The sequence below is a fragment of the Lithobates pipiens genome, unplaced genomic scaffold (genome assembly GCF_037356315.1).
Source record: "Lithobates pipiens isolate NorthernLeopardFrog02 unplaced genomic scaffold, aLitPip1_a1.2 Scaffold_8, whole genome shotgun sequence".
Taxonomy (NCBI): Eukaryota; Metazoa; Chordata; class Amphibia; order Anura; family Ranidae; genus Lithobates; species Lithobates pipiens.
The window spans coordinates 533050958-533065176 of NW_027507903.1; the positions used below are offsets into that span (position 1 = coordinate 533050958).

The 14219-nt window shown below is 41.3% G+C and overlaps 15 non-coding genes across 15 annotated transcripts; all 15 read right to left on the bottom strand.

Annotated features, from left to right (window-relative positions):
* Positions 1–28: 28 nt before the first annotated feature.
* TRNAR-CCU (transfer RNA arginine (anticodon CCU)) lies at positions 29–101 on the bottom strand. Its single transcript has one exon. It is a non-coding gene; the product is annotated as a tRNA-Arg (tRNA).
* A 417-nt stretch (positions 102–518) lies between these two features.
* TRNAI-UAU (transfer RNA isoleucine (anticodon UAU)) lies at positions 519–611 on the bottom strand. Its single transcript is given in 2 exon segments — positions 519–554; positions 574–611. It is a non-coding gene; the product is annotated as a tRNA-Ile (tRNA).
* A 1081-nt stretch (positions 612–1692) lies between these two features.
* TRNAR-CCU (transfer RNA arginine (anticodon CCU)) lies at positions 1693–1765 on the bottom strand. The gene has a single exon. It is a non-coding gene; the product is annotated as a tRNA-Arg (tRNA).
* Positions 1766–3358: 1593 nt separating this feature from the next.
* TRNAR-CCU (transfer RNA arginine (anticodon CCU)) lies at positions 3359–3431 on the bottom strand. Its single transcript has one exon. It is a non-coding gene; the product is annotated as a tRNA-Arg (tRNA).
* A 417-nt stretch (positions 3432–3848) lies between these two features.
* Positions 3849–3941, bottom strand: TRNAI-UAU (transfer RNA isoleucine (anticodon UAU)). Its single transcript is given in 2 exon segments — positions 3849–3884; positions 3904–3941. It is a non-coding gene; the product is annotated as a tRNA-Ile (tRNA).
* Positions 3942–5026: 1085 nt separating this feature from the next.
* On the bottom strand, positions 5027–5099 carry TRNAR-CCU (transfer RNA arginine (anticodon CCU)). Its single transcript has one exon. It is a non-coding gene; the product is annotated as a tRNA-Arg (tRNA).
* A 417-nt stretch (positions 5100–5516) lies between these two features.
* Positions 5517–5609, bottom strand: TRNAI-UAU (transfer RNA isoleucine (anticodon UAU)). The gene is given in 2 exon segments: positions 5517–5552; positions 5572–5609. It is a non-coding gene; the product is annotated as a tRNA-Ile (tRNA).
* Positions 5610–6690: 1081 nt separating this feature from the next.
* On the bottom strand, positions 6691–6763 carry TRNAR-CCU (transfer RNA arginine (anticodon CCU)). Its single transcript has one exon. It is a non-coding gene; the product is annotated as a tRNA-Arg (tRNA).
* A 1593-nt stretch (positions 6764–8356) lies between these two features.
* TRNAR-CCU (transfer RNA arginine (anticodon CCU)) lies at positions 8357–8429 on the bottom strand. The gene has a single exon. It is a non-coding gene; the product is annotated as a tRNA-Arg (tRNA).
* Positions 8430–8846: 417 nt separating this feature from the next.
* On the bottom strand, positions 8847–8939 carry TRNAI-UAU (transfer RNA isoleucine (anticodon UAU)). The gene is given in 2 exon segments: positions 8847–8882; positions 8902–8939. It is a non-coding gene; the product is annotated as a tRNA-Ile (tRNA).
* A 1085-nt stretch (positions 8940–10024) lies between these two features.
* On the bottom strand, positions 10025–10097 carry TRNAR-CCU (transfer RNA arginine (anticodon CCU)). Its single transcript has one exon. It is a non-coding gene; the product is annotated as a tRNA-Arg (tRNA).
* Positions 10098–10514: 417 nt separating this feature from the next.
* TRNAI-UAU (transfer RNA isoleucine (anticodon UAU)) lies at positions 10515–10607 on the bottom strand. Its single transcript is given in 2 exon segments — positions 10515–10550; positions 10570–10607. It is a non-coding gene; the product is annotated as a tRNA-Ile (tRNA).
* Positions 10608–11691: 1084 nt separating this feature from the next.
* On the bottom strand, positions 11692–11764 carry TRNAR-CCU (transfer RNA arginine (anticodon CCU)). The gene has a single exon. It is a non-coding gene; the product is annotated as a tRNA-Arg (tRNA).
* Positions 11765–13356: 1592 nt separating this feature from the next.
* On the bottom strand, positions 13357–13429 carry TRNAR-CCU (transfer RNA arginine (anticodon CCU)). Its single transcript has one exon. It is a non-coding gene; the product is annotated as a tRNA-Arg (tRNA).
* Positions 13430–13846: 417 nt separating this feature from the next.
* On the bottom strand, positions 13847–13939 carry TRNAI-UAU (transfer RNA isoleucine (anticodon UAU)). Its single transcript is given in 2 exon segments — positions 13847–13882; positions 13902–13939. It is a non-coding gene; the product is annotated as a tRNA-Ile (tRNA).
* Positions 13940–14219: the final 280 nt, after the last annotated feature.

Below are 14219 nucleotides of genomic sequence, written 5' to 3' on the forward strand. Positions count from 1 at the left end.
ACTTGAAAGAGTCAAGCAAGATCTCAAACACCCCAGATGGGACTCGAACCCACAATCCCTGGCTTAGGAGGCCAGTGCCTTATCCATTAGGCCACTGGGGCTTTCGCTAGATGACAGCAAAGACTTTTTTTTTCTTTCAGAAGGCATCCGTTCTCTTACTTTACAAGGTAAGGGTGGCAAAATCTTTGTTTTTATTTTCCCTTGTAAACTTGCTACAGAATTGCAAGCGGTTTGAGCTACAAAGTCAGAAGAATGAGTTTTCTGAAAGAGAAAAGCCATGTCGCAGCTCTCCACACCTCTTTTCATCAAGTAGAAGGCGCACATTTTCTTTATCTGTTCTGGTCCACAATTTAAAGAATGTGGTCAGTGTAACAGAAAGACAGCTCATTCAAGCACCCTTGAGGAAAGAACCTTGAGTTTCTTTGGGCGCTTATTGCCCTGTTGTAAAGTTCTCAGGCCATAGGGTGCAAGTGCAGATTACATTTTCCATGAATAAAGGCAAAAAGCAAGAAACTGCATGCTCCAGGTGAGGCTCGAACTCACAACCTCGGCATTGCTCAACAGATACTGCCATATAAGTACCGCGCGCTGACCGATTGCGCCACTGGAGCACAGAAGCCATCACGGAAATCCATCACCCATGTCTCCTTGGTTTCAAATAGGCCTTCAAGTGATCCGAAACCTAAAATCGTGCTTATCCCAGACAAAAGAGAATATTTTTTCTCTCATAGCAAGAAATGGTAGCATATAAGTACTCCTAGAAAAAAAAAACACCGCCAAATCCACTTGACTGGAGCTCAAGGACAGTATTTAAAAAATAAAAGTAGAACTTTTTTGAAAGAAAAAATGATATTGCAACTGCTATCGTGACGTGTTAGGGATATATTCATGCATGTTTGAAAAGTTACTAAATATCCACTGTAAAGCAAGAAGTGGCAGGTAATACCAAGTACCTTTGGATCAAGGTCCGTTTGTGGGTAAACCCAGATAAAACACAAGAGTTGTTAATACATTTGAAATGCCACTATCCAGCAACTGTGTTGAGCATTTTGATGCTCTATTTTTCAGAAAATCTGCCGATCCACGTCAGATTCTATTTCTGACTGCTTGCGGCAAGAAGACTTCTGAATGTGTCCCAAAGCAGTGGCTATCAGTGTGAATCTCAACAAATGCAACAACACCATGTCATATGAAGCAAAGGAAGCACACCTCTAAGGAGCGATTCTGATTGCTATTCGTATACATGTTGATACATCAGGAAAAACATTTCTGAAACTGGCACAAAAAGGACATAAAATGCCTTCCTGCAAATTAAGCTTACCAACGATACTTGTCAGGGTGGCTTTTTTGCTTGAAGATTTTAGGCCACCGGATTTGCATGCCACAATGGGATGTCTGGAGAATGTCGGAGAAAATGCAAAGCTCTTTCCTAATAAAAGCAGCGTTTCCTTTGTGGGGAGTTGAACATATTGTTTGGCAGAAACATTGCAGGAGATTTGGTTTTGGACAAGAGGACTTGTAGCCATCTTGCAGAAGTTTCCATTCAGTTGATAGCATGCTGCTGAACTAATCTGAGTTCTACTAGGAGAAGGCACGCATATTAATTAAGGCAACAGGAAAGGGAAGTCCTAAAGGTTTTATTCTAAAGCCTTGCTTTAGATGTGACTTGAAAGAGTCAAGCAAGATCTCAAACACCCCAGATGGGACTCGAACCCACAATCCCTGGCTTAGGAGGCCAGTGCCTTATCCATTAGGCCACTGGGGCTTTCGCTAGATGACAGCAAAGACTTTTTTTTTCTTTCAGAAGGCATCCGTTCTCTTACTTTACAAGGTAAGGGTGGCAAAATCTTTGTTTTTATTTTCCCTTGTAAACTTGCTACAGAATTGCAAGCGGTTTGAGCTACAAAGTCAGAAGAATGAGTTTTCTGAAAGAGAAAAGCCATGTCGCAGCTCTCCACACCTCTTTTCATCAAGTAGAAGGCGCACATTTTCTTTATCTGTTCTGGTCCACAATTTAAAGAATGTGGTCAGTGTAACAGAAAGACAGCTCATTCAAGCACCCTTGAGGAAAGAAACTTGAGTTTCTTTGGGCGCTTATTGCCCTGTTGTAAAGTTCTCAGGCCATAGGGTGCAAGTGCAGATTACATTTTCCATGAATAAAGGCAAAAAGCAAGAAACTGCATGCTCCAGGTGAAGCTCGAACTCACAACCTCGGCATTGCTCAACAGATACTGCCATATAAGTACCGTGCGCTGACCGATTGCGCCACTGGAGCACAGAAGCCATCAAGGAAATCCATCACCCATGTCTCCTTGGTTTCAAATAGGCCTTCAAGTGATCCGAAACCTAAAATCGTGCTTATCCCAGACAAAAGAGAATATTTTTTCTCTCATAGCAAGAAATGGTAGCATATAAGTACTCCTAGAAAAAAAAAAAACACCGCCAAATCCACTTGACTGGAGCTCAAGGACAGTATTTAAAAAATAAAAGTAGAACTTTTTTGAAAGAAAAAATGATATTGCAACTGCTATCGTGACGTGTTAGGGATATATTCATGCATGTTTGAAAAGTTACTAAATATCCACTGTAAAGCAAGAAGTGGCAGGTAATACCAAGTACCTTTGGATCAAGGTCCGTTTGTGGGTAAACCCAGATAAAACACAAGAGTTGTTAATACATTTGAAATGCCACTATCCAGCAACTGTGTTGAGCATTTTGATGCTCTATTTTTCAGAAAATCTGCCGATCCACGTCAGATTCTATTTCTGACTGCTTGCGGCAAGAAGACTTCTGAATGTGTCCCAAAGCAGTGGCTATCAGTGTGAATCTCAACAAATGCAACAACACCATGTCATATGAAGCAAAGGAAGCACACCTCTAAGGAGCGATTCTGATTGCTATTCGTATACATGTTGATACATCAGGAAAAACATTTCTGAAACTGGCACAAAAAGGACATAAAATGCCTTCCTGCAAATTAAGCTTACCAACGATACTTGTCAGGGTGGCTTTTTTGCTTGAAGATTTTAGGCCACCGGATTTGCATGCCACAATGGGATGTCTGGAGAATGTCGGAGAAAATGCAAAGCTCTTTCCTAATAAAAGCAGCGTTTCCTTTGTTTGGAGTTGAACATATTGTTTGGCAGAAACATTGCAGGAGATTTGGTTTTGGACAAGAGGACTTGTAGCCATCTTGCAGAAGTTTCCATTCAGTTGATAGCATGCTGCTGAACTAATCTGAGTTCTACTAGGAGAAGGCATGCATATTAATTAAGGCAACAGGAAAGGGAAGTCCTAAAGGTTTTATTCTAAAGCCTTGCTTTAGATGTGACTTGAAAGAGTCAAGCAAGATCTCAAACACCCCAGATGGGACTCGAACCCACAATCCCTGGCTTAGGAGGCCAGTGCCTTATCCATTAGGCCACTGGGGCTTTCGCTAGATGACAGCAAAGACTTTTTTTTTCTTTCAGAAGGCATCCGTTCTCTTACTTTACAAGGTAAGGGTGGCAAAATCTTTGTTTTTATTTTCCCTTGTAAACTTGCTACAGAATTGCAAGCGGTTTGAGCTACAAAGTCAGAAGAATGAGTTTTCTGAAAGAGAAAAGCCATGTCGCAGCTCTCCACACCTCTTTTCATCAAGTAGAAGGCGCACATTTTCTTTATCTGTTCTGGTCCACAATTTAAAGAATGTGGTCAGTGTAACAGAAAGACAGCTCATTCAAGCACCCTTGAGGAAAGAACCTTGAGTTTCTTTGGGCGCTTATTGCCCTGTTGTAAAGTTCTCAGGCCATAGGGTGCAAGTGCAGATTACATTTTCCATGAATAAAGGCAAAAAGCAAGAAACTGCATGCTCCAGGTGAGGCTCGAACTCACAACCTCGGCATTGCTCAACAGATACTGCCATATAAGTACCGCGCGCTGACCGATTGCGCCACTGGAGCACAGAAGCCATCACGGAAATCCATCACCCATGTCTCCTTGGTTTCAAATAGGCCTTCAAGTGATCCGAAACCTAAAATCGTGCTTATCCCAGACAAAAGAGAATATTTTTTCTCTCATAGCAAGAAATGGTAGCATATAAGTACTCCTAGAAAAAAAAAAAAAACACCGCCAAATCCACTTGACTGGAGCTCAAGGACAGTATTTAAAAAATAAAAGTAGAACTTTTTTGAAAGAAAAAATGATATTGCAACTGCTATCGTGACGTGTTAGGGATATATTCATGCATGTTTGAAAAGTTACTAAATATCCACTGTAAAGCAAGAAGTGGCAGGTAATACCAAGTACCTTTGGATCAAGGTCCGTTTGTGGGTAAACCCAGATAAAACACAAGAGTTGTTAATACATTTGAAATGCCACTATCCAGCAACTGTGTTGAGCATTTTGATGCTCTATTTTTCAGAAAATCTGCCGATCCACGTCAGATTCTATTTCTGACTGCTTGCGGCAAGAAGACTTCTGAATGTGTCCCAAAGCAGTGGCTATCAGTGTGAATCTCAACAAATGCAACAACACCATGTCATATGAAGCAAAGGAAGCACACCTCTAAGGAGCAATTCTGATTGCTATTCGTATACATGTTGATACATCAGGAAAAACATTTCTGAAACTGGCACAACAAGGACATAAAATGCCTTCCTGCAAATTAAGCTTACCAACGATACTTGTCAGGGTGGCTTTTTTGCTTGAAGATTTTAGGCCACCGGATTTGCATGCCACAATGGGATGTCTGGAGAATGTCGGAGAAAATGCAAAGCTCTTTCCTAATAAAAGCAGCGTTTCCTTTGTGGGGAGTTGAACATATTGTTTGGCAGAAACATTGCAGGAGATTTGGTTTTGGACAAGAGGACTTGTAGCCATCTTGCAGAAGTTTCCATTCAGTTGATAGCATGCTGCTGAACTAATCTGAGTTCTACTAGGAGAAGGCACGCATATTAATTAAGGCAACAGGAAAGGGAAGTCCTAAAGGTTTTATTCTAAAGCCTTGCTTTAGATGTGACTTGAAAGAGTCAAGCAAGATCTCAAACACCCCAGATGGGACTCGAACCCACAATCCCTGGCTTAGGAGGCCAGTGCCTTATCCATTAGGCCACTGGGGCTTTCGCTAGATGACAGCAAAGACTTTTTTTTTCTTTCAGAAGGCATCCGTTCTCTTACTTTACAAGGTAAGGGTGGCAAAATCTTTGTTTTTATTTTCCCTTGTAAACTTGCTACAGAATTGCAAGCGGTTTGAGCTACAAAGTCAGAAGAATGAGTTTTCTGAAAGAGAAAAGCCATGTCGCAGCTCTCCACACCTCTTTTCATCAAGTAGAAGGCGCACATTTTCTTTATCTGTTCTGGTCCACAATTTAAAGAATGTGGTCAGTGTAACAGAAAGACAGCTCATTCAAGCACCCTTGAGGAAAGAACCTTGAGTTTCTTTGGGCGCTTATTGCCCTGTTGTAAAGTTCTCAGGCCATAGGGTGCAAGTGCAGATTACATTTTCCATGAATAAAGGCAAAAAGCAAGAAACTGCATGCTCCAGGTGAGGCTCGAACTCACAACCTCGGCATTGCTCAACAGATACTGCCATATAAGTACCGCGCGCTGACCGATTGCGCCACTGGAGCACAGAAGCCATCACGGAAATCCATCACCCATGTCTCCTTGGTTTCAAATAGGCCTTCAAGTGATCCGAAACCTAAAATCGTGCTTATCCCAGACAAAAGAGAATATTTTTTCTCTCATAGCAAGAAATGGTAGCATATAAGTACTCCTAGAAAAAAAAAACACCGCCAAATCCACTTGACTGGAGCTCAAGGACAGTATTTAAAAAATAAAAGTAGAACTTTTTTGAAAGAAAAAATGATATTGCAACTGCTATCGTGACGTGTTAGGGATATATTCATGCATGTTTGAAAAGTTACTAAATATCCACTGTAAAGCAAGAAGTGGCAGGTAATACCAAGTACCTTTGGATCAAGGTCCGTTTGTGGGTAAACCCAGATAAAACACAAGAGTTGTTAATACATTTGAAATGCCACTATCCAGCAACTGTGTTGAGCATTTTGATGCTCTATTTTTCAGAAAATCTGCCGATCCACGTCAGATTCTATTTCTGACTGCTTGCGGCAAGAAGACTTCTGAATGTGTCCCAAAGCAGTGGCTATCAGTGTGAATCTCAACAAATGCAACAACACCATGTCATATGAAGCAAAGGAAGCACACCTCTAAGGAGCGATTCTGATTGCTATTCGTATACATGTTGATACATCAGGAAAAACATTTCTGAAACTGGCACAAAAAGGACATAAAATGCCTTCCTGCAAATTAAGCTTACCAACGATACTTGTCAGGGTGGCTTTTTTGCTTGAAGATTTTAGGCCACCGGATTTGCATGCCACAATGGGATGTCTGGAGAATGTCGGAGAAAATGCAAAGCTCTTTCCTAATAAAAGCAGCGTTTCCTTTGTGGGGAGTTGAACATATTGTTTGGCAGAAACATTGCAGGAGATTTGGTTTTGGACAAGAGGACTTGTAGCCATCTTGCAGAAGTTTCCATTCAGTTGATAGCATGCTGCTGAACTAATCTGAGTTCTACTAGGAGAAGGCACGCATATTAATTAAGGCAACAGGAAAGGGAAGTCCTAAAGGTTTTATTCTAAAGCCTTGCTTTAGATGTGACTTGAAAGAGTCAAGCAAGATCTCAAACACCCCAGATGGGACTCGAACCCACAATCCCTGGCTTAGGAGGCCAGTGCCTTATCCATTAGGCCACTGGGGCTTTCGCTAGATGACAGCAAAGACTTTTTTTTTCTTTCAGAAGGCATCCGTTCTCTTACTTTACAAGGTAAGGGTGGCAAAATCTTTGTTTTTATTTTCCCTTGTAAACTTGCTACAGAATTGCAAGCGGTTTGAGCTACAAAGTCAGAAGAATGAGTTTTCTGAAAGAGAAAAGCCATGTCGCAGCTCTCCACACCTCTTTTCATCAAGTAGAAGGCGCACATTTTCTTTATCTGTTCTGGTCCACAATTTAAAGAATGTGCTCAGTGTAACAGAAAGACAGCTCATTCAAGCACCCTTGAGGAAAGAAACTTGAGTTTCTTTGGGCGCTTATTGCCCTGTTGTAAAGTTCTCAGGCCATAGGGTGCAAGTGCAGATTACATTTTCCATGAATAAAGGCAAAAAGCAAGAAACTGCATGCTCCAGGTGAAGCTCGAACTCACAACCTCGGCATTGCTCAACAGATACTGCCATATAAGTACCGTGCGCTGACCGATTGCGCCACTGGAGCACAGAAGCCATCAAGGAAATCCATCACCCATGTCTCCTTGGTTTCAAATAGGCCTTCAAGTGATCCGAAACCTAAAATCGTGCTTATCCCAGACAAAAGAGAATATTTTTTCTCTCATAGCAAGAAATGGTAGCATATAAGTACTCCTAGAAAAAAAAAAAACACCGCCAAATCCACTTGACTGGAGCTCAAGGACAGTATTTAAAAAATAAAAGTAGAACTTTTTTGAAAGAAAAAATGATATTGCAACTGCTATCGTGACGTGTTAGGGATATATTCATGCATGTTTGAAAAGTTACTAAATATCCACTGTAAAGCAAGAAGTGGCAGGTAATACCAAGTACCTTTGGATCAAGGTCCGTTTGTGGGTAAACCCAGATAAAACACAAGAGTTGTTAATACATTTGAAATGCCACTATCCAGCAACTGTGTTGAGCATTTTGATGCTCTATTTTTCAGAAAATCTGCCGATCCACGTCAGATTCTATTTCTGACTGCTTGCGGCAAGAAGACTTCTGAATGTGTCCCAAAGCAGTGGCTATCAGTGTGAATCTCAACAAATGCAACAACACCATGTCATATGAAGCAAAGGAAGCACACCTCTAAGGAGCGATTCTGATTGCTATTCGTATACATGTTGATACATCAGGAAAAACATTTCTGAAACTGGCACAAAAAGGACATAAAATGCCTTCCTGCAAATTAAGCTTACCAACGATACTTGTCAGGGTGGCTTTTTTGCTTGAAGATTTTAGGCCACCGGATTTGCATGCCACAATGGGATGTCTGGAGAATGTCGGAGAAAATGCAAAGCTCTTTCCTAATAAAAGCAGCGTTTCCTTTGTTTGGAGTTGAACATATTGTTTGGCAGAAACATTGCAGGAGATTTGGTTTTGGACAAGAGGACTTGTAGCCATCTTGCAGAAGTTTCCATTCAGTTGATAGCATGCTGCTGAACTAATCTGAGTTCTACTAGGAGAAGGCATGCATATTAATTAAGGCAACAGGAAAGGGAAGTCCTAAAGGTTTTATTCTAAAGCCTTGCTTTAGATGTGACTTGAAAGAGTCAAGCAAGATCTCAAACACCCCAGATGGGACTCGAACCCACAATCCCTGGCTTAGGAGGCCAGTGCCTTATCCATTAGGCCACTGGGGCTTTCGCTAGATGACAGCAAAGACTTTTTTTTTCTTTCAGAAGGCATCCGTTCTCTTACTTTACAAGGTAAGGGTGGCAAAATCTTTGTTTTTATTTTCCCTTGTAAACTTGCTACAGAATTGCAAGCGGTTTGAGCTACAAAGTCAGAAGAATGAGTTTTCTGAAAGAGAAAAGCCATGTCGCAGCTCTCCACACCTCTTTTCATCAAGTAGAAGGCGCACATTTTCTTTATCTGTTCTGGTCCACAATTTAAAGAATGTGGTCAGTGTAACAGAAAGACAGCTCATTCAAGCACCCTTGAGGAAAGAACCTTGAGTTTCTTTGGGCGCTTATTGCCCTGTTGTAAAGTTCTCAGGCCATAGGGTGCAAGTGCAGATTACATTTTCCATGAATAAAGGCAAAAAGCAAGAAACTGCATGCTCCAGGTGAGGCTCGAACTCACAACCTCGGCATTGCTCAACAGATACTGCCATATAAGTACCGCGCGCTGACCGATTGCGCCACTGGAGCACAGAAGCCATCACGGAAATCCATCACCCATGTCTCCTTGGTTTCAAATAGGCCTTCAAGTGATCCGAAACCTAAAATCGTGCTTATCCCAGACAAAAGAGAATATTTTTTCTCTCATAGCAAGAAATGGTAGCATATAAGTACTCCTAGAAAAAAAAAAAAAACACCGCCAAATCCACTTGACTGGAGCTCAAGGACAGTATTTAAAAAATAAAAGTAGAACTTTTTTGAAAGAAAAAATGATATTGCAACTGCTATCGTGACGTGTTAGGGATATATTCATGCATGTTTGAAAAGTTACTAAATATCCACTGTAAAGCAAGAAGTGGCAGGTAATACCAAGTACCTTTGGATCAAGGTCCGTTTGTGGGTAAACCCAGATAAAACACAAGAGTTGTTAATACATTTGAAATGCCACTATCCAGCAACTGTGTTGAGCATTTTGATGCTCTATTTTTCAGAAAATCTGCCGATCCACGTCAGATTCTATTTCTGACTGCTTGCGGCAAGAAGACTTCTGAATGTGTCCCAAAGCAGTGGCTATCAGTGTGAATCTCAACAAATGCAACAACACCATGTCATATGAAGCAAAGGAAGCACACCTCTAAGGAGCAATTCTGATTGCTATTCGTATACATGTTGATACATCAGGAAAAACATTTCTGAAACTGGCACAACAAGGACATAAAATGCCTTCCTGCAAATTAAGCTTACCAACGATACTTGTCAGGGTGGCATTTTTGCTTGAAGATTTTAGGCCACCGGATTTGCATGCCACAATGGGATGTCTGGAGAATGTCGGAGAAAATGCAAAGCTCTTTCCTAATAAAAGCAGCGTTTCCTTTGTGGGGAGTTGAACATATTGTTTGGCAGAAACATTGCAGGAGATTTGGTTTTGGACAAGAGGACTTGTAGCCATCTTGCAGAAGTTTCCATTCAGTTGATAGCATGCTGCCTAACTAATCTGAGTTCTACTAGGAGAAGGCATGCATATTAATTAAGGCAACAGGAAAGGGAAGTCCTAAAGGTTTTATTCTAAAGCCTTGCTTTAGATGTGACTTGAAAGAGTCAAGCAAGATCTCAAACACCCCAGATGGGACTCGAACCCACAATCCCTGGCTTAGGAGGCCAGTGCCTTATCCATTAGGCCACTGGGGCTTTCGCTAGATGACAGCAAAGACTTTTTTTTTCTTTCAGAAGGCATCCGTTCTCTTACTTTACAAGGTAAGGGTGGCAAAATCTTTGTTTTTATTTTCCCTTGTAAACTTGCTACAGAATTGCAAGCGGTTTGAGCTACAAAGTCAGAAGAATGAGTTTTCTGAAAGAGAAAAGCCATGTCGCAGCTCTCCACACCTCTTTTCATCAAGTAGAAGGCGCACATTTTCTTTATCTGTTCTGGTCCACAATTTAAAGAATGTGGTCAGTGTAACAGAAAGACAGCTCATTCAAGCACCCTTGAGGAAAGAACCTTGAGTTTCTTTGGGCGCTTATTGCCCTGTTGTAAAGTTCTCAGGCCATAGGGTGCAAGTGCAGATTACATTTTCCATGAATAAAGGCAAAAAGCAAGAAACTGCATGCTCCAGGTGAGGCTCGAACTCACAACCTCGGCATTGCTCAACAGATACTGCCATATAAGTACCGCGCGCTGACCGATTGCGCCACTGGAGCACAGAAGCCATCACGGAAATCCATCACCCATGTCTCCTTGGTTTCAAATAGGCCTTCAAGTGATCCGAAACCTAAAATCGTGCTTATCACAGACAAAAGAGAATATTTTTTCTCTCATAGCAAGAAATGGTAGCATATAAGTACTCCTAGAAAAAAAAAAAAACACCGCCAAATCCACTTGACTGGAGCTCAAGGACAGTATTTAAAAAATAAAAGTAGAACTTTTTTGAAAGAAAAAATGATATTGCAACTGCTATCGTGACGTGTTAGGGATATATTCATGCATGTTTGAAAAGTTACTAAATATCCACTGTAAAGCAAGAAGTGGCAGGTAATACCAAGTACCTTTGGATCAAGGTCCGTTTGTGGGTAAACCCAGATAAAACACAAGAGTTGTTAATACATTTGAAATGCCACTATCCAGCAACTGTGTTGAGCATTTTGATGCTCTATTTTTCAGAAAATCTGCCGATCCACGTCAGATTCTATTTCTGACTGCTTGCGGCAAGAAGACTTCTGAATGTGTCCCAAAGCAGTGGCTATCAGTGTGAATCTCAACAAATGCAACAACACCATGTCATATGAAGCAAAGGAAGCACACCTCTAAGGAGCGATTCTGATTGCTATTCGTATACATGTTGATACATCAGGAAAAACATTTCTGAAACTGGCACAACAAGGACATAAAATGCCTTCCTGCAAATTAAGCTTACCAACGATACTTGTCAGGGTGGCTTTTTTGCTTGAAGATTTTAGGCCACCGGATTTGCATGCCACAATGGGATGTCTGGAGAATGTCGGAGAAAATGCAAAGCTCTTTCCTAATAAAAGCAGCGTTTCCTTTGTGGGGAGTTGAACATATTGTTTGGCAGAAACATTGCAGGAGATTTGGTTTTGGACAAGAGGACTTGTAGCCATCTTGCAGAAGTTTCCATTCAGTTGATAGCATGCTGCTGAACTAATCTGAGTTCTACTAGGAGAAGGCATGCATATTAATTAAGGCAACAGGAAAGGGAACTCCTAGAGGTTTTATTCTAAAGCCTTGCTTTAGATGTGACTTGAAAGAGTCAAGCAAGATCTCAAACACCCCAGATGGGACTCGAACCCACAATCCCTGGCTTAGGAGGCCAGTGCCTTATCCATTAGGCCACTGGGGCTTTCGCTAGATGACAGCAAAGACTTTTTTTTTCTTTCAGAAGGCATCCGTTCTCTTACTTTACAAGGTAAGGGTGGCAAAATCTTTGTTTTTATTTTCCCTTGTAAACTTGCTACAGAATTGCAAGCGGTTTGAGCTACAAAGTCAGAAGAATGAGTTTTCTGAAAGAGAAAAGCCATGTCGCAGCTCTCCACACCTCTTTTCATCAAGTAGAAGGCGCACATTTTCTTTATCTGTTCTGGTCCACAATTTAAAGAATGTGGTCAGTGTAACAGAAAGACAGCTCATTCAAGCACCCTTGAGGAAAGAACCTTGAGTTTCTTTGGGCGCTTATTGCCCTGTTGTAAAGTTCTCAGGCCATAGGGTGCAAGTGCAGATTAAATTTTCCATGAATAAAGGCAAAAAGCAAGAAACTGCATGCTCCAGGTGAGGCTCGAACTCACAACCTCGGCATTGCTCAACAGATACTGCCATATAAGTACCGCGCGCTGACCAATTGCGCCACTGGAGGACAGAAGCCATCACGGAAATCCATCACCCATGTCTCCTTGGTTTCAAATAGGCCTTCAAGTGATCCGAAACCTAAAATCGTGCTTATCCCAGACAAAAGAGAATATTTTTTCTCTCATAGCAAGAAATGGTAGCATATAAGTACTCCTAGAAAAAAAAAAACACCGCCAAATCCACTTGACTGGAGCTCAAGGACAGTATTTAAAAAATAAAAGTAGAACTTTTTTGAAAGAAAAAATGATATTGCAACTGCGATCGTGACGTGTTAGGGATATATTCATGCATGTTTGAAAAGTTACTAAATATCCACTGTAAAGCAAGAAGTGGCAGGTAATACCAAGTACCTTTGGATCAAGGTCCGTTTGTGGGTAAACCCAGATAAAACACAAGAGTTGTTAATACATTTGAAATGCCACTATCCAGCAACTGTGTTGAGCATTTTGATGCTCTATTTTTCAGAAAATCTGCCGATCCACGTCAGATTCTATTTCTGATTGCTTGCGGCAAGAAGACTTCTGAATGTGTCCCAAAGCAGTGGCTATCAGTGTGAATCTCAACAAATGCAACAACACCATGTCATATGAAGCAAAGGAAGCACACCTCTAAGGAGCGATTCTGATTGCTATTCGTATACATGTTGATACATCAGGAAAAACATTTCTGAAACTGGCACAACAAGGACATAAAATGCCTTCCTGCAAATTAAGCTTACCAACGATACTTGTCAGGGTGGCTTTTTTGCTTGAAGATTTTAGGCCACCGGATTTGCATGCCACAATGGGATGTCTGGAGAATGTCGGAGAAAATGCAAAGCTCTTTCCTAATAAAAGCAGCGTTTCCTTTGTGGGGAGTTGAACATATTGTTTGGCAGAAACATTGCAGGAGATTTGGTTTTGGACAAGAGGGCTTGTAGCCATCTTGCAGAAGTTTCCATTCAGTTGATAGCATGCTGCTGAACTAATCTGAGTTCTACTAGGAGAAGGCACGCATATTAATTAAGGCAACAGGAAAGGGAACTCCTAAAGGTTTTATTCTAAAGCCTTGCTTTAGATGTGACTTGAAAGAGTCAAGCAAGATCTCAAACACCCCAGATGGGACTCGAACCCACAATCCCTGGCTTAGGAGGCCAGTGCCTTATCCATTAGGCCACTGGGGCTTTCGCTAGATGACAGCAAAGACTTTTTTTTTCTTTCAGAAGGCATCCGTTCTCTTACTTTACAAGGTAAGGGTGGCAAAATCTTTGTTTTTATTTTCCCTTGTAAACTTGCTACAGAATTGCAAGCGGTTTGAGCTACAAAGTCAGAAGAATGAGTTTTCTGAAAGAGAAAAGCCATGTCGCAGCTCTCCACACCTCTTTTCATCAAGTAGAAGGCGCACATTTTCTTTATCTGTTCTGGTCCACAATTTAAAGAATGTGCTCAGTGTAACAGAAAGACAGCTCATTCAAGCACCCTTGAGGAAAGAACCTTGAGTTTCTTTGGGCGCTTATTGCCCTGTTGTAAAGTTCTCAGGCCATAGGGTGCAAGTGCAGATTACATTTTCCATGAATAAAGGCAAAAAGCAAGAAACTGCATGCTCCAGGTGAGGCTTGAACTCACAACCTCGGCATTGCTCAACAGATACTGCCATATAAGTACCGCGCGCTGACCGATTGCGCCACTGGAGCACAGAAGCCATCAAGGAAATCCATCACCCATGTCTCCTTGGTTTCAAATAGGCCTTCAAGTGATCCGAAACCTAAAATCGTGCTTATCCCAGACAAAAGAGAATATTTTTTCTCTCATAGCAAGAAATGGTAGCATATAAGTACTCCTAGAAAAAAAAAAAACACCGCCAAATCCACTTGACTGGAGCTCAAGGACAGTATTTAAAAAATAAAAGTAGAACTTTTTTGAAAGAAAAAATGATATTGCAACTGCTATCGTGACGTGTTAGGGATATATTCA